Here is a 19,172-nt window from a genome sequence, read left to right on the forward strand (position 1 = left end):
CATAACTTGAGCTTTCTTCCAATTTAAATCAACATTGATTCCATTTAACATTTGCTTAGCACCATACTACATACTGTGGAAAATTCTGAAAGAGATGGGAATACCAGACCACCTGACCTGCCTCTTGAGAAACCTATATGCAGGTCAGGAAGCAACAGTTAGAACTGGACATGGAACAACAGACTGGTTCCAAATAGGAAAAGGAGTACGTCAAGGCTGCATATTATCACCCTGCTTATATAACTTATATGCAAAGTACATCATGAGAAACGCTGAGCTGGAGGAAGCACAAGCTGGAATCAAGATGGCTGGGAGAAATATCAATAACCTCAGATATGCAGATGACACCACCCTTATGGCAGAGAGTGAAGAGGAACCAAAAAGCCTCTTGATGAAAGTGAAAGAGGAGAGTGAAAAAGTTGGCTTAAAGCTCAACATTCAGAAAAGGAAGATCATGGCATCTGGTCCCATCACTTCAAGGCAAATAGATGGGGAAACAGTGTAAACAGTGTCAGACTTTATTTTTGGGGGGCTCCAAAATCACTGCAAATGGTGACTGCAGCCATGAAATTAAAAGACGCTTACTCCTTGGAAGGAAAGTTATGACCAACCTAGATAGCATATTCAAAAGCAGAGACATTACTTTGACAACAAAGGTCCATAAAGTCAAGGCTATGGTTTTTCCAGTAGTCATGTATGGATGTGAGAGTTGGACTATAAAAAATCCTGAGTGCCGAAGAACTGATGCTTTTGAACTATGGTGTTGGAGAAGACTCTTGAGAGTCCCTTGGACTGCAAGGAGATCCAACCAGTCCATTCTAAAAGAGATCAGTCCTGGGTGTTCATTGGAAGGACTGACGCTGAAGCTGAAATTCCAATACTTTGGCCACCTGATGCAAAGAGCTGACTCATGTGAAAAGATCCTGATGCTGGTAAAGATTGAAGGCAGGAAGAGAAGGGGACAACAGAGGATGAGATGGCTGGATGGCATCACCGACTCAGTGGACATGAGTCTGAGTGAACTCCGGGAGTTGGTGATGGACAAGGAGGCCTTGAATCGCCTCCTTGAATCGCAGGACAAGGCTGCGATTCATGGGGTCGCAAAGAGTCAGACACGACTGAGCGACTGAACTGTACTGAACTGATGAAAGCATCAAAACCAGAACCCTGGTAACAATTACATGGGGCAAGAGAGGAGATAAAACCAGGACTGCTCAAGCTCATGAGTTTAAAGAGATCCCATCTTAAAACTGGAACTTCACAGAACTATGCCCTCAGGATATGGGCAATGAGAAATAAACTTGCTCTACCATAAGAGAAAACAAACTGCTTTTTAACCCTAGCAGCGTTTGGAGGGGTGGGGTGAGGCACAGCAGTGGTCTGGGTGGAAAATCTCCCTTGAGAATTCATAGCCAACAACTACTACTCATGTGGTTTGTGGTCTAAGTTTAAACTATGTGCTTTGAGAAATCCCAAGCAGAGAACTTAATTTAAAGACTATCCAGATTGATGGTACCTAGAGGTACCTGGCAGAAGCAAATATAAACAAACCCTGGAAAAACCTCTTGTTAATCATGACCCCAAAGAACTCGCACAGATAAAATTTTCAAGGAACATGAGCTCACAGTCAATAAATCATAAACACAAGGAAACAAGATACTATGAATGAGCACCAACATGAAATGGGCAAATGAAATCAGATCTGAAAAGACTTGGAATCCTAGAATTATCAGCATAAAATAAGTGTACTTAATATATCTCAATAAAGCAAAATTTGAAAAGAAGCTAAGTTTTATTTTAAAAAATATTACTAAGCTGTTCTTTAGGGAAATTCTTTACTTAATCCGCTGAGCTGTGACACAAACATAGCTAAAGTGTCTGATTCATGAAGGCTCAGTCTGTGACTCATTACTATCCATGTTCAATTTAAGACAGCCCACCCACAAAGTTTTAAAAGAATCTAGAAACAGATAATGAAGATTTCACAGAATGTCAGGCTCAGTTTCACTACCACATCACCTGATGACAAGAAAACCTTGTACTACCCACATCAACCAGAACACAGAGGGCTAACCAGTCTCCTAGGGCTAAACTTTCAGGCATTACACTTGGCACCATTCACTGACCCCATCACCAAAGATTACCTTCAACCACCAATGACTGTAAGGTTATCACTTCATCTCTCCTAACCTTAGAACTTCTAAGGCACCTCTAGGGAAACCATTGTCCTAAAGCAGGTCAGTCTATAGGAATTCCAACTGGAAGGCCTATGAGTTAAGTACCAAATCCAAGACTGATTGTGTCCCTACAGGAGAATTATAGGCATGATGAAAACTGGAAATAATACTCTTGTGAACATGTTTTACTTCTTCGTAGGTTTTTTACTTCTGTAGGTTTACTTCTGCAGGTTTTACTTCTGTAGGTTCTTTATGCCACAGTGATTCTCAGTCTTTACTTCCTCAAGGAAGTAAAGCTTTCTTTAAACACAATTTTGTGGAAGTTCACTACATAAAACATAGAAAAGCAGAGCTGCTGGAGGTCAAAAGTCTTGCCCTCCTCCCTCAAGGTATATTTGGAATCCGAAGGGCAATAAGGAACCATGTCTGAAAAACACTGACCTGGAATGATGGTATAAGGACAACGATGATAATTTAACAATGATATCTTTACAGAAGAATAATAAGCATCAATACAGTATAGTCCCACCTCCATGTCAGCCTGTTCTGAGTATTGTGTATACTCAGATTTGTTGGACACTTTGCGACCCCTTCAGGCTCCTCTATCCATGGAATTTTTCACACAAGAATACTGGAGTGGGTTGCCATTTCCTCTTCTGTGGGATCTTCCCCACCCGGGGATCGAATCTGTGACTCCTACATTAGCAGTGGATTCTTTACCACCATGCCACATGGGAAGCCGTCCTGAATAGAAGGCATGTATTAAATGCTGACCTGTCTCAGTTATCATTACTTTCTCTGTTTCAGAACTCTGACTCCTAGAAGCACAGAAATTTTCAGTTCAAGAGAAGCCATATTTGTACTGTGAACGTCTATCTAAGAGATTGCAAAGCAGCATCACTCAGGTTTCCACAGGTCACTACAGCTGCCTGACCTAGTGTTGAACACTTATAAAATATTTAGGCAAAAAAAAAAACAAAAACAAAAAACGAGGAAAAAGTGCTCAGCTAACCAGTATATGAAGCATCAAGTACCTTAAGAAGCTCACAGGACCAAACTATCTAAAATCAGGATTTGAGAAGTTTCTTGTAAACGGGAAAAACTGAAGTTACCTGTCATAGATGGGTTACCTCAATGAAAGAAAAAAGAGATTTCAAATTTTACAGGTCAATGGGGAATTTCCAGTACTTCCTTCATGCATTTGTAATGGGAAATTCACAAGTCAGGTTCTTTGTATAATGTGTCAGAAGTGATGTGGGTTTTCTTATCATATTATTAACTGGCATTTGTTATTTTACAAGATACCATGAAAACTAGTGGCATTTATGGAGTTCTTGTTTCTTTTAATATTTCTGTCCTGCCACAGTGTCCTAATGTGGAGCGGTATTAACTGAACTGAATGAGAATTAGGTCTACCTAATAATGGGATGGAATAATTTATGTTATCATCCACATGGAGTACTTTGTTGCCACTTTTTAGCATGATGTAAAAGAAAGCTTAAAAACGGGAAAAACACTTAAGTTATACTGAGCAAAGATGGATCTGCTGCTGCTGCTAAGCTGCTTCAGTCGTGTCCGACTCTGCGCGACCCCATAGACAGCAGCCCACCAGGCTCCCCCGTCCCTGGGATTCTCCAGGCAAGAACACTAGAAAACTTTAATTCTAATTTTGAACTTTTTACAAGGTATACATAGTCCTGAGAATAAAATCTTGAAGCAGCCACACCAAAATATTATCAGTGGCTACCTCTGAATGGTGGCTTTTTTTTGTTGTTTTAACTTAATACTTACCAAACTTTCTACTTAGAATCAGGAAAACAGTACATTTAAAAATAAAAAGAAATTTCCCTTTTAGTAAAATTGATACAATATACCAGAAGTTCCAAGGTTTGCATATTTCATAAATTTTGAGACTCATATCCAAATGTCAGACCTGTGTGCCTGTGTAGCCAAACTCCAGCCACACCTGCTTTGGAGGCAACAGCTGCTCATCAGGGCTCAGGTGAGTCAAGCCTAATTGTTCCTGGCAGCTTCCCTGGTGACTCAGTTGTAAAGAGTCCATCTGCCAAGCAGGAGACGTGGGTTTGATCCCTGGGTCGGGAAGATCCCCTAGAGAAGGGAATGGCAACCCACTCCAGTAATCTTGCCTGGGAAATCCCACGGACAGAGGAGCCTGGCGGGCTGGAGTCCATGCAGTCACAGGAGAGTCAGACATGACTTAGTGAGTGAGTATGCAACACGCAGTGTAATAGGCTCAGTGTGGGAAAGGACACGCAGAAACAGGGAGGCACACTTCCCAGTTCTCAGCCCATCACAACAGAACTGACACTGTTTGGCTGTAACCCCATCAGTGACTGCACCAGGCCTATCTAGAAGCCTTTGCTTCTGTGAGGATGAGGCCTATTTAACTGTTTGTTTTAAGACTGCCTTTGTATTAACACAAAGCAGAAAAAAATCCTTGGACACATTTGCAATCTGAATGTCACCACGGTGTAATCAGTGGGGCAGAGTAATTGTTCAAAGCACAGTCCGTGAAATCAGACAAATCTAGGTTCGGGTTCTGGCTCCACCATTTTCTAGCTGCACAGGCTTGGGCAAGCTTTGTAATGTCACAAGCTTCAGGTTATCCATCTTTCAAAGAAGGTTGCCACACCAACCCGCCCAGGATTTTAGTGAAGATTCAAAATACTTCTCGGTATACAGAGCCTCTGCTAATTTAATAAAAATATTTTAGAAGTCTAAATATACAGATTTTCAACTCATGCAGCCCACTACTGGGGATCAAAAAAAGAGATAAGATTTATTCCTAAACTTAAAACACATCTTTCAGGGCAATGTCCAAGCTATATACACACTTCAAAACAATCATCTGAGCCAAAACTAAGCACTTGAATAGATGGTTCTATATTTTAAAGGATTCAGGCTCTGAAACAAGTTTGTGAACCATGCAAGAAGATTTCTAGCAAAATCTCATCATTCCTTATCTATATCATCTTCAATAACTATATTGAAAGTATCTATCTGGGCACTGGTGCAAATGCTAGAGACACAACAGGATTATATCAGAAACATCAAGGTCCACTCTCACTCCCAATGAAAGTGAAAGTGTTAGTCACTGAGTTATGTCTGACTCTTTGTGACCCCATGGGCTGTAGCTCTACAGGCTCCTCTGTCCATGGAATTCTCCAGATAAGAATACTGGAGTGGGTAGATATTTCCTTCTCCAGGGGATCTTCCTGATCCAGAGATTGAACCTGGGTCTCCTGCATTGCAGGCAGATTCTTTACGGCCTGAGCCACTGGGGAAGGCCTGTACTTCCTATACTGGCTGCATAAGCAATTCAGAAGGCATCAACAAAGATAACAGAGCCTCTGTTAGAAAGAGGACCTATTTTAATGATGTCTCATACCAACAATATATTCTCAGTAAAATTATAAGTTAGAAAATACTTGATTTTAATTTGCTAATTAATGCTATAAATATAATTATAAACCAAATAAGAATCCATGAAATGGGAAAAAGTAACAAAAAATTGTGAAGAAGGTAGAGCAGAAGGTTACAATTCCATAAACATTTGGATCTTTTTCCAACCCTGCTTCACAAAGGGGAAAGGGCATGGTATCCAGTCTTTATTGCACACAATACTGGACAGGCAGACCTAGTGCTGAATCCCATGTCTGCCTTTCCTCTCTCAGAAGTAGGAAGCCGGTTATTTAACCACTTGGAACCTCAGCAGCCTCATCTAGAAAAGCAGGACTTGTTTAACGTTCTCATGATGGTGTGATGACTGGCACAGGGTACATTTAAAGTATTCTACATTGGTAGACGGGGAAAAAAAACCCTCAAGTATCAACGTGACACAGGCTATGCCATAGAAAAAGAGCCAGCGAATCAAAAGATGGCCATCCACCGAAAGTCACAAAATACAAAATAATGAATGGCACTGACCCTGATGATAAATTTAGTTGAGGAGATGAGAATTATCGCTATGAGCAAGAAAATGAAGTTTACCACTTAACATTGTAAGTTGGTTGGAGAGATCAAGGAGACTAGCAGGTCAAAGTCAGTGACTAATAAGGAACTAGCAAATCCAATGGAGAAGGAAATGCCAACCCACTCCAGTATTCTCACCTGGAGAATCCCAGGGACGGGGTAGCCTGGTGGGCTGCCGTCTATGGGGCCGCACAGAGTCGGACACGACTGACGTGCCTTGGCAGTGAATCCACTGCAGCCGCCACCCAGTCAGACTCAGATATGGCCTTGATGTCACACAGGTTAGAGAAAAAGCCCATAAGTAACAGCCGATTCAAAGGACACATTCACTGAGCTTTGATACTGACTGGCCCAGTCTCACAAGAGAAGACAGTGAGGTTTCTGGTTAGAAATTTACTATCGTTTTCAAATGTCCAGAGTCAAATATTGTCTCTTTTGTTTATCGTCTGCCAAGCAATAGGAAGGGCTCCAGAGGGACTGAATCAGAGCTGCTTAAGACAAAGTTAACACATCCCATTACACAGTCAAGTTCAGAGAACAACAGCCACTAGTGTATTTGAGGCCAGAGACTGAGGTTCTGCTCTCTGAAGGTTCCCAGAGAACGGCTCAGCTTGACTTCCTATAGCAGAGTGCGCCACACCAGGTTCAATGCAAGTTCTAAGTCATGACATACCTCCAACAGCTACTGTTTTGCATTTATCGCTGGGTTCCTTTAAAATTATTCTCATGTACGCTTCCTGAGGCAGGATCTTGTCTTCTATTTCATAAGCTTTCTAGTCAGATACTTTTGTGTATTCCAAAGAACTTAATGGTGTACCTAGAATAGAAGAGCAATTTAAGCTTAATCACCTTGAAAATGGAATCATGAAATTCCTATGTGGAAAGAGATCTTACCAATCAATATACTTCACTGTAAACAAGAGCATCAGTAAGTTTTAAAGTATCAGGCTGGAAACAAAAAATTCACAACTGACCTTCCCCACCCCCATATTTTCTCATTCCCAGCTTTTCATTTCTTTCCCTCTTTCTTTCAAGCTTTTTATAAAAATTGTCATAAAATATGCATAAGGTAAAACCTATCCCATCTTTTTTTAACTGAAGACTAAAGCCTGTAATCCTCTATCTACGCCTCTATAATAGAGGCATTTCTCCCTCTATATATCATCTGTTATCTTCAATTGTCAACAAATAACTGATATTCACAAATTATAGCAGTTTCACTATGAAAACAAAGGGCAATTACTAAATTACCCACTTTACAAGCTGGTTGATAAAAAGGTGGTCATTCCTCCAGGCTAAAACATTACCCTCATAAATGATACTTTTTATAGTTACATATGTATAAATGGGTGGGTGCATAATTAGGAAGCTGGAGATAATGTTTTGCATCCAACAAAGAACTAAGAAAGCTGTTCATTTAGTCCCTCACTGATGATCATTTGTACTCACATGTGAAAGAATGCGGAATCCAATGGCATCTATGTTGATCATGTTAGATCTAATCAGTAACATTCTATTTCTTTTCTTTATATTAATCTATTAAATGTGGGTTTTCAATTCTTTTCAGGATCACATAAGCCCTGCATCATGGGATATCTGCTGATAACTAAGCCTGTTCTGAAGTGAAAGTGTCAGTTGCTCAGTCAAGTCCGACGCTTTGTGACACCATGGACTGTAACCCACCAGGCTCCTCTGTCCATGGAATTCTCCAGGCAACAATACTGGAGTGGTTTGCCATTCCCTTTTCCAGGGGATACCACCACTCAAATTTCAGGAGGATCTTGAACTCTTTGAAGCCTATCCCTGGACCCCTGGGATAAAAACCCTAGGGATTTACACGGACCAAAGTGGGTTCCTATCTTAAGCCAACTAGCAGGCTTAATTCTGTGATAGTCCCTAAGGACCTAGTTACACTAAGTAATCTCTCCTTTTAGCCAATCTTTATCCTATCTGTAAGAAATAGCACCACCTTTGTAAATAATCAAATACAGTCAAAAGAAAGCTGTCACAAACTAAAAACAAACAAACAAGACTCTCTTGCCATTACCTTTAAAGTGTTCAATTAAAGCTTCAGAGAAAAATATATTTATACAAAAGAACATTATCATCTTCTATTTTCAAGGGGGAGGGAGGGGTATGCCAAATGGCTTGCAGGATCTTAGTTCTTCGACCGGGGGTTGAACCCGCACCCTCGCCAGTGAAAGCATAGAGTCCTAACCATTAGACTGCCAGGGAATTCCCAAGAACATCATCTTTTGACCAAAATACAGTGTAAACACCTAAAGGTAAATCAAGGGCTCCCCCGCCCCTAAAAAAAGTAAACCCCAGGAAATAGGGTGTCACCTTATATTCAAGACCTCACTAAGTCTCATGAACAAAAATCTGTTTACTTTGAATAGTGAAATAATGTTTGGGAAAATAACTTTAATTACTGCTATCCTTGGATGCTTATAGGTCACTTGACAGTGGTTAATAAAAAGAATCAAAGAAATAGATTGAACAATTATTTTCAGAGGTAGGATCTAACAATAGCAAATGTGAATTATCATTTTTTTAAAGCATTTAAAATATCACTTTAAAAAGCAACATGGATTTGGGGATTATGGATGCCCAATGGAATATGTCTGTTTATCTCTACTTCCTTCTGAATCCCATTAAAATTATAGCAAAGAGGACAAAAGATATAAATCTGTAAGGACAAAGAGAACAGAAAATTAGTGAGGACAACAGACATCTAAGCTGAAAGCAGAGATGACCGCTGAGCAGAGTAGAGCAGAGGAAAGCAAGCTACAAGCTCACTGCCTTGGAAGCAAACAAAAATTCCCGATTGCTCCAGAAAGGCTCAGGAAATGCAGCTTCTGGTTCCTGGGAGAAGACGGTAAGGTGCTGAGAAGAGGGAGATGGACTGACAGATTGTATAAAAGGCAGTTGGACCCTTACTTTATACTTTAAATAAAAATGAACTCAAAATGGATTAAAACCCTAAATGTAAGACCTGAAACTATAAACCTCGTAGAAGAAAACATGGGGCAAAATCTTCATGACACTGGATTTGGCAATGATTTCTTGACTATACACCAAAAGCATAGGCAACAACAGCTTTCAAAAGAGACAGATGAGACTGTATCAAACATAAAGGCTTCTGTGAGGCAAAGGACACAGAGTGGAGTGGCAACCAATGAAACAGAAGGGAATATTCGCAAACTATGTTTGTGATAAGAAATTGCTGCCCATAATATATAAAGAATTTCTACAACTCAATACGAAAAGCCAAATAAGCCAAATAAAAAATGGATACAAAACCTGAAGAGACATTTCTCCAAAGAAGATGTATAGACAGTCAACAAGCATATGATAGTATCCTCAACATCACTAATCATGAGGGAAATGAAAATCAAAACCAGATAAGATACCATCTCACACCTGTGAGGATGACCACCATCAAGACCCAAATAACAAGTGTTGGCGTGGAGAAAAGGGAACCCTCTGTGCACTGTTGGTAGGAATGTAAAATAATGCAGCCCCTTTATTGGCAACAGCAGGAAGGTTCTACAAAGAATTAAAACTGAACTACCCCATGATCCACCAATCCCACTTCCCAGGCCCAAAGCTGAAAGCAGGATTTCAAAGAGGCATTTGCACAAGCTTGTTTATTACAGCTTTATTCACAATAACCAGGAGGCAACAGATGCATGGATAAAGAAGATGTGGTATGTAAATATAATAAAATAGTATTTACTTTTTTTTTAAACACATGGAACTCTGCTAAATGTTATGTGGCAGCCTAGTTGGGAGCAGGGTTTGAGAGAGAAAGGATACATGTTCATGTAAGGCTGAGTCCCTTCACTGTTCACCTGAAATTATCACAGCATTATTAACCAGCTCTACTCAAACACAAAATAAAAAGTTCAGAAGGTAAAATGTTATTTACTCTTAAAAAAAAAAAAAAGGAAATTCTGTCATATGCTACAAGGATAAACCTTGATTGAGGATACTACACTAAATAAAATAAAGTGAAAGTGAAGTCGCTTAGTCGTGTCCGACTCTTTGCAACCCATGAACTGTAGCCCACCAAGCTCCTCTGTCCATGGGATTCTCCAGGCAAGAATACTGGAGTGGGTTGCCATTTCCTTCTCCAAATAAGCCAATCACAAAAGTAAATCCTGTAAGATTCCACTTATATGAGGCAACTGAAGTAGTCAAACTCTTTAAACAGAAAATAGAACAGTGGTTGCTAGAGGCTAGGGCAAGGAGAGTTCATTAATGGGTATACAGTTTTAGTTTTCTAAGAAGAAAAAATTACAGAGACCTGTTGCATGACTATGCAAATACACTTAACACTACTATATTACACACTGAAAAGGTTAAGATAGGATACTTTAAGTTGTGATTTTTACTCAGTAAAAAAATTACGGAGATTATCCTGATTTATTTAGATGGGTTCAGTGTAATCATGTGCTGTGTGCTTAGTCGCTCAGTCATGTCTGACTCTTTGCAACCCCATGGACTGTAGCCCACCAGGCTGCTCTGTCCATGGGGATTCTCCAGGCAAGAATACTGAGTGTGTTGCTATGCCCTCCTCCAGGGCAACATAATCATAAGAGTCCTCAAAAGTGAAAGAGGGAAGCAGAAGAGGAGGTCAAAGAAATGCAACATGAGATGTATTCGATCTGTATTGCTCCTTTAAAGGAGGGGGTGGGGGTGGGCTGAGAGCCAAGGAATGCAGCCAGCCTCTAGAAGCTGGGAAAGCAAGGGAATGGACTCTCCTCTAGAAAGGAATGTAGCCCTGTAGACAACCTTGACTCTACCCCAGTAAGACCCATGTCAGACTTCTGACCTACAGAACTTCAAGGTAATAAACTTGTGTTATTTTAAACAACAACAAAAAATGTAGGTAATACCCCAGGTCTTCTCAACTGGTAGAGCCAGACCAACCATCCCTACTTCCATGACGGAAAGCAGTTTACTCTCTGGAGAAAATGATATAGCAAGATTTCAGACTTAGAGGGCCAGAATAGACACATCAAGAGCTCACGTTCATAGGCTTGGGCGGTGGACCTCTTGCCCCCTCCTCCTACGTGGCTCACCCAAATCCTCACAGGCAGGCTTTTACCCCACAAAAATATGAACAAAAGAGGACCTTTTGGAGACATAGAGAGATCCAAGAAAAAAAGATTTGCGGATTCTGATATCTAGGAGTCAGCAGCTCAAACATCTGGGTTCCTACCCCAAAAACCTATAGTGAAGCCCACTAGATAAACAAGTTTCCAGTCTACTTTTTATAGTCTCACTCCCAAATACGAACAGGCTATTAAAGTCTCACCATTAGAGAAAAGCCTCTAACGTTAAAATCAGGGGCCAAAACAAGCTGATAAAAAGAGGAAACACACATCAAGCTGATTAAAAAAAGTATGAAAAGCAGGCAAAAACTATTCAACAGCAAACTAATTCAATTCGTATTCTCGAGTGAAAACAGAAAACATTATTTCCATGAAATAAGACCGGGATCCCATTTTTAAATGAAATATTCAGAGGCCAATGAAAAATTAAATTTGAAATGAAAAATATGCTGGCAGAAATTAAAGTTCAGAAAGTACTAACAAAACCTCTTGGGGGGAAAAAAACACAAAGTTATTAGATAGCTAAGAAATATACATAAGAAAATTAGAAAATTAAGCCAGTAAGTCCAAAAATCCAACTAACAAACACAGGAAATAGAGACGAGGGTGTAGGAAAGGAAATTATCAAAGAAACAGTCAAAGAAAAATTTCTAAATTAGAGGACATGAGTTTCTGAATCGAAAGGATCATGTACATGGATAAACTATAAGACATACGTTCCAATATGGATTTCAGAATTCTGGGGATAACAGAGTCAAACATTTTCCACAGAAATCAAACAGTTCACACACAACCAACTAGAAAACAAAATGGCCTGAGATACAGCTGCATAAGTCTCAAAAAATTCAGTCATAAAAAAAAAAATATTGTTACAATAGGCAAACATTAAATATGGATTTAACCGCAGACTGTGACATGACTGCATGAGACAGGCAGTGTAGGTGAGCACTGATGTAAAGGATTGTGTATGAGAGGTAAATCCTCAGAAGAACAAGTGTATCCGTCTAAAATTTAAACAAATTCAGTGAATGCACTTAAAGCAGACATCATGCCATTTAGAAACTGGAAGGTGGGTATCAGAAAATATAACTAGAAGAGTTGAAAAATACTATCTTTGGATAAAGGAGCAATGGGGATATAAGAAGAATAGGAGCGGCTGCACTATTTTAATTTTCAACAATGTACATGCAATTACCACACAATAAGTAAAATAAATGAATAAATGGATGGAAGGAAGAGAGGGAAAAAGGAAGGAAAGAATACTTAACAGAGCGAGTCTACAAACTATTACACAGTGGGGATCTCCAATGCTCATCTATACAGAAAGAATGAAAATAGCAACTGTTCTAACATTATGCAAATATCCTTGTGACTTGGAACAAAATTTCCAATTACAGCACCATACATGAATTCCAAAAGTGCTATATCACCAACAAGTCAAATGATAACATACTTGGAAAACAGTACTGGATGCCTCAAAGATGACTCTAAATAAAGACATTGACATCAAATCTGGTATGTAAAGAATTGGAAGGAAATTATCCTGAAGTAGGAAAAAGTATTACTTGTAAAATTATGTTTCATATAAGTATGCTCTTATTAAATACACACGGGTAAGTAAATTAATTAAATGGCATAAGTATGTATCTGACTAATACCTCTATATCCCTAAAACATCTCTTATACATTGAAGTTGACCACAAAAATTGTTTTGTTCTTCTCAGTGGGAAAACCTGAGAAATGTAAGCTAAACATAAAAGATACATAAAGAAATTAATTCCATTTACCTGAATCATCTTATTTCTCTTTATCAGTCTTCCAATCTAGAAGAAAACAGGAAGTAAATTAAAGTGCATTCTTCTGGTAATGAGCTGCTTATAAGGGGGGAAAAAAAACTAATAAAATCCAAGGTAACTATTTACTTCTTGTTCCCTCGCCATACCAAAAACTATTCTTTTGCACTTGCCAGCTAATTCCCAGATGTAATGGTATTCAGAGTAAACTTTACAATACAAAGCCATGCAGAAGCAAGCACAGAAAGTCAATGCCAATAAAAACTGCATCCAAGTGCATCCAATGGTATCACATGAGTTTTTTTATTTTTTAAACTTATATATGTATTTGTTTTACTTTTCGCTGCACTGAGTCTTCGCTGCTGCGCACAGGCTTTCTCCCGTTGCTGTGCACGGCAGCGGGGAGGGGCGCGCGGGGGGCGGGGCGGGGGGGATGCTCCCTGGTTGCAGCGCACAGCCTTCTCATTGTTGTGGCTTCTCTTGCGGAGTGTGGGCTCTGGAGTGTGTGGGCTTCCGTAGTTGCAGTGCGTGAGCTCGGCAGTTGTGAAACACAGGTTTAGCTGCCCCGTGGCATGTGGAACCTTCCTGGACCAGGGAGGAAACCCGTGTCCTCTGCATTTGCAGGTGGAGTCTTAACCGCTGGACCACCAGGGCAGTTCTCACAAGAGTTTTAGAATCATATATTAATATTGTATAAATTATCTTATCACCATTCAGCTAAGTAACTGCTGACAACAGTGAGAAAGATTAAGAAGCAATAAAGTATATTTTCAAAACATAAGAATTGTAACTCTGGAGTGAAAATGGTAGCAATGTGTTTATATTCAGAATCCTGTGATAAACCATAATGGAAAAGAACATGAAAATGAATATATGTATGTATAACTGAATCACTTTGCTGGACAGCAGAAATTACTGCAACACTGTAAATCAGCTATATTTATAGAAAATAAATTTTTAAAAATAGCATATCAAGTGAAACTATAGACCATGTAAATATGTTTATGGGTGGCTCAGTGGTAAAGAATCCACCTGCAATACAGGAGAAGATGAAGGAGACGCAGGTTTGATCACTGGGTCAGGAAGATCCCCTGGAGTAGGAAATGGCAAGCCACTCCAGGATTCTTGCCTGGAAAATCCCATGGACAGAGGAGCCTGGGAGGCTATAGTCCATGGGCTCGCAGAGCTGGACACGACTGAGCGACTAAGCATGCACACGTGGTCAAAGAGTTTATAAACAGACTTAAACCCACATCATCTTAAAGGTTTAGAGATGCTTCCTCACTGACATTCATTAAAGACTTTATCAACTAAAAATGAAATATAACCCTTTGAAAATATACATGTGAATTATAGCATCTGCAAAAACAGGGGGGAAATTACCGTTTAAAAAATAAACATTAATGCACACACAAAGAAAAGCACAGAAATCTTGTGTGTGTGTGTGTGTGCTCAGTCATGTCCGACTCTTTGCGAGCCCATGCACTATAGCCCACCAGGTTCCTCTGTCCATGGAATTTTCCAGGCAAGAATACTGGAGTGGCTTGCCATTTCCTACTCCAAGAAAAGCAGAGAAGTCTTGAGTGGATTAATTTTACTAAAGTGAACACATACATGTAACCACCACTCTCCCCCAAAGGTCACCTGTTCACTGCGACAACTTCAAATACCACATGTTAGTTTTGCCTATTGGATCAAGGGTTTTTCTGAGAGTCTAAGAATCTCTGGGTCTGAACCAAAATAAAATGCTTTAGGAAGAGAGAAGCAAGTAGTCAGAGAGAGCAAGAAGATATTATTTCAGAAAGATATTCATGTGCCTAAGATTGTACGGCTGTTTGGCTGCGTGGTTGTGTAGAATCAACCTGCAAGGTCTCCAGAGACTGGAGGAAAAGGAAGCTGTTTTGTGATATAAATAGCAGGAAAGGGCTTCCTTCCTGTTGTCCAGGATGAGTGTACTGCTGGGAGTGAGATACAGGAAGTGGGAGCAGAGCAAAGAGGGGGGAGGGCAAGGCAGTTTGAATTTCCTTTCTATAGATACAAAAACACCTATAAAATAAAGATAATTACCAAACTAGTAGGTTTAATCTGTTGTTGTTCTGTTGCTAAGTCATGTCTGACTCTTTTGACCTCATGGACTGTAGCCCACCAGGCTCCTCTGTCTATTGGATTTCTCAGGCAAGAATATGGGAGTAGGTTGGCATTTCCTTCTCTAGGGGATCTTCTCGACCCCTATATAGGAGACAGGGATTGAACCCATGTCTCCTATATTGACAGGTGGGTTCTTTACCACCTTCTAACAAGCTCCACTAAGCTACTGAGGCGTCATCTCATTTGATCTTCAGATTGCTCTGAAGATAGCCTATCTTATCTGCCTGTAGACAGGGAAGGATATTGAGTCTCAAAGCAGAGTGCCTAAAGTTAAACAGTTAGTAGGTGCTGCAAAGCTGTTCTTCTTTACAGCTTGTACGCAGGGCTAGAGATACCAAAAACAAAAAGGAAAATGTTCACAGAAAAGAAGCCATTGTCATGAGATACCGAATATACTGTGTTATCCCTGCCCATGAATCATTAAAGGAAAAAGAACCAAGTAATTCAAATTCCCTAAAGTCTTTCTTCTGAATTACTAAAAAGTTAAATGATTCTTTTGCTTGTAAAGTAGGTCCGCTCATCCTTCTGTGCCTCAAAGGAGAAGTTTCAAACTGCTGCTGCTGCTAAGTCACTTCAGTCGTGTCCGATCCTGTGCAACCCCAAGACGGCAGCCCACCAGGCTCCCCCGTCCCTGGGATTCTCCAGGCAAGAACACTGGAGTGGGTTGCCATTTCCTTCTCCAATGCATGAAAGTGAAAAGTGAAAGTGAAGTCATTCAGTCGTGTCCAACTCAGCGACCCCGTGGACTGCAGCCTACCAGGCTCCTCTGCCCATGGGATTTTCCAGGCAACAGTACTGGAGTGGGGTGCCATTGCCTTCTCCAGAAGTTTCAAAAGTAATGCTTAAATTTCACAAGGTATACATTTCTGACATGCAAATTTGTTTTAGCCACTCCGTATGGGGACTTGAAAAGAACAAGGTATCCCTCAGAGAAAGCCACAGATGCAGAAGGCAAGTGACTGCCAGAACCTATGAGAATGTCACCTTCAAATGACAAGCCAGACCTGCATGAATATCCAATGCTGTAATAAGTACTTTCAAAGAGCTGAAGCCAAAAAGGGAACACTCTTCAAAACGGGAACTTTGTATTCCACTCCTTGAGAGGGAGAGGAAATAAAATATCTAGAAAAGCTGTTATCAGACTGTGTGACAAGGCCTTCTTGCATCCTCACTGATAAATACAAAATACTGTGCCAATGACAATAACTATGATTGCCACACATCATGAAATGCCTTCACATTTCATGTGCTCCCATAAGAACCCTGCAAGTGGGGAGGGGTGAGCATCACCAACTAATCAAATGCAGACACTGGGCCCAAACAGGTTGTATATTTAACTTGTCCAAGGTCAGAAAATTGTCTCGTGACAAAAGTCACAAGTTTGTCCAAGATCACAATGCGAGGAAGTAGGAAAGGGTCCCAAATCAAGTGTGTCGAATGCCCAAGACACATGACAGTTTGGGCTTAATGATGAAAGCAATCAAATTTGGCTTTTCAATCTCAAATCATTTAATGATTATTTCACTATTTCCCGGTTTCAAGTTGTTTTTGATATGTCCTAAGCAAAGGTTCGGAGAAGGCAATGGCACCCCACTCCAGTACTCTTGCCTGGGAAATCCCATGGGTGGCAGAGCCTGGTAGGCTGCAGTCCATGGGGTCGCTAAGAGTCGGACACGGCTGAGGGACTTCACTTTTACACATTGGAGAAGGAAATGGCACCCCACCCCAGAACTCTTGCCTGGAGAATCCCAGGGACAGAGGAGTCTGGTGGGCTGCCGTCTATGGGGTCGCACAGAGTTGGACACGACTGAAGCGACTTAGCAGCAGCAGCAGCAGCAGCAGCAAAGGTTATTAACGTGTCTTCCTTCTGTGAGATGGGGGACGTGTCTTGTTTGCCACTGGCTTGTGGACAGGAAACAAAAATAGGTCTGGATGGAGTCTTTTTATAGATTAGATAACTGCTTAAGCAGCTGAGAGCTCTCCAGTGATTGTCTTTATATGGGATCCAGTACAGGGAAAGCATAGTAAAGGCAGCAGGCTTGATTAAGCGGACACATGCTGAGAAGACACAACGTGAGTTCTTCTGAGACTCGTGAGTGAGAGAGTTAACTAGGTTCACCTTGTACACTAAAGCAGAAAAAAAAAATTACCCAAATTACACTTGGACGGCCGTGGCTCTAAATGTCCAATTCTAACGAGTGTAGTAGGGCAAGGGTCTCTGTAGACATTAAGCCAGTGACACTCAGAATCATATTGGGGCAGGCGGGACAGAGGAAGGTCCCCTTTGCTTATTCACAATAATTCTGGTAGAGAAATACTCAAACTCTTGTGTTTTTACCACTGGTGACCTCGTCCCAGGAAAAAACCACACTGAAGAAAAAGATTCCAAGTAAAAAGGAATGATCCTGAGGAGCAAGTTGGAGGAAGGAAAAGACTTGAGTTCACAGCATTCTCTAAGGCCTGGCACACTCCCACTTTACAAGCTTGTATTTGTAGGAGGGCCAGTCCTTCCAAGGCTTATGACCTCCTCTGAGATCAGAGAGGACAATGGTTCACCTTGGGGCTGCTTGCTAGAGGGACAGGAAGTGGTTGCCCAGGAAACAGCACTGGGAGACAATGCTGGAACCAGCTGCCACTGTCCACATGGACATAAGACACAGAAGTCACAGCAGGCATGCTTCGTTTTGTGGCAGCTATGTCCCAAACACAACTATTATAACTCAGTTGCTTCTTCTCAGGGGGAAGACGGTGTAATTAGACTTGAATAATACAGAGAGACCAATAACAGCACAAGATTGATTTAATTATATTTTTTCTATTTTTATGAAAATTTCTGTTAGAATTACACTTTATTAGAATACTAAAAACCACTGAAAGTTTCCTCACTGTCACTCATAAACAGCATGCTATGCCAATTAAATCTTAATTTTAAGAGAATTCAAAATCCAAAGTACAGAGTTCATGCTTTCTTCCTCTAATATCTAACTCTCAGTAAACACAGTTTAACTGAAACTTTCCTTTCTTTCTTGGCTTGGAGAGGAAACTTTACAGTCTTAAGACTACAGTTGCAAAACCCCAGGCATCCTGTCAAGTTCATGGTGACTGAAAGTTGTAGTCTCCTGCTGGAGATACCACAAGGCTTCCTCCTGCTAGCAGCTGGAACCAGCACTCTTAACCAGGGAGAACATGGTTCAACTACACTCAGTGAAAAAAAAAAATTTAGTTGCTCAGTCGTGTCCAACTCTTTAAGACCTCATGGACTGTGGCCTGCCAGGCTCCTGTCTATGGAATTCTCCAGGAAAGAATACTGGAGTAGCCATTAACTCCTTCAGGGGATCTTCCCAACCCAGGGATCAAACCTGGGTCTACCTGCATTGCAGGCAGATTCTTTATCATCTTAGCCACTAAGGAGGCCAGCCTTATTCTCTCCTTCACTGCAGCACATCCTTACTTTTTCCAGATTAAAATAATATCACAAAGAATAAACTGAATGTCTCCTCTCAGCCCTTCCCCAAAGCCTGCCTCAATTTGCAACCCGTCTCAATTCTCTTTAGTAAACCACAAGAGTTCTTTCTTTGAGTTGCTTGGCTGAGGTGTAAGAGAAAACACAAAATATAAAAGACCATCCATTAACTAACTTCCCTGGGAGTTTAGCAACTGACCAATTTGCCTCTCAAATGGCCTTTCCTTTTCCCTTTTCCTCTCTAAAATGCATTCGAATAGAGAACAAGTTCTTTGCAAAGAAAAGGACAGGCTAACAAATAGCAGTCTATTAAAATGTGGAAACTGAAGGAGAGGATTTAATGGGGCATATCCACTCAGCATCTAGACACTAAGTGGGGCTCCACTGAAAGATACCAGGGGAATATCCACCCAGTGGAAAGGTACTGGTAGGCTGGGACGGGGGTGCGGGTGGAGTTTGATTCAGAGGTATTAAGGAA

At 40.7% G+C, this 19,172-nt stretch overlaps 1 protein-coding gene across 49 annotated transcripts in view; it reads right to left on the bottom strand.

Annotated features, from left to right (window-relative positions):
* SGMS1 (sphingomyelin synthase 1) overlaps positions 1 to 19,172 on the bottom strand; it is a 323,569-nt gene that overhangs the window by 153,071 nt on the left and 151,326 nt on the right. For 30 of the 49 annotated variants that reach the window (XM_086379217.1, XM_086379183.1, XM_086379199.1 and 27 more), the window contains 2 exons: positions 13,078 to 13,113; positions 6,844 to 6,987 (listed from right to left, as the gene is read on the bottom strand). The gene's annotated coding sequence lies outside the window, so the exon portion shown is untranslated. The remainder of the gene's footprint in view (positions 1 to 6,843; positions 6,988 to 13,077; positions 13,114 to 19,172) is intronic. The other 19 variants (XM_086379227.1, XM_086379202.1, XM_086379212.1 and 16 more) reach the window with 2 other exon arrangements.

This window comes from Bos grunniens, chromosome 26 (genome assembly GCF_055505025.1).
Source record: "Bos grunniens cultivar Pamir isolate PY7600 chromosome 26, Bosgru_T2T1.0, whole genome shotgun sequence".
NCBI lineage: Eukaryota > Metazoa > Chordata > Mammalia > Artiodactyla > Bovidae > Bos > Bos grunniens.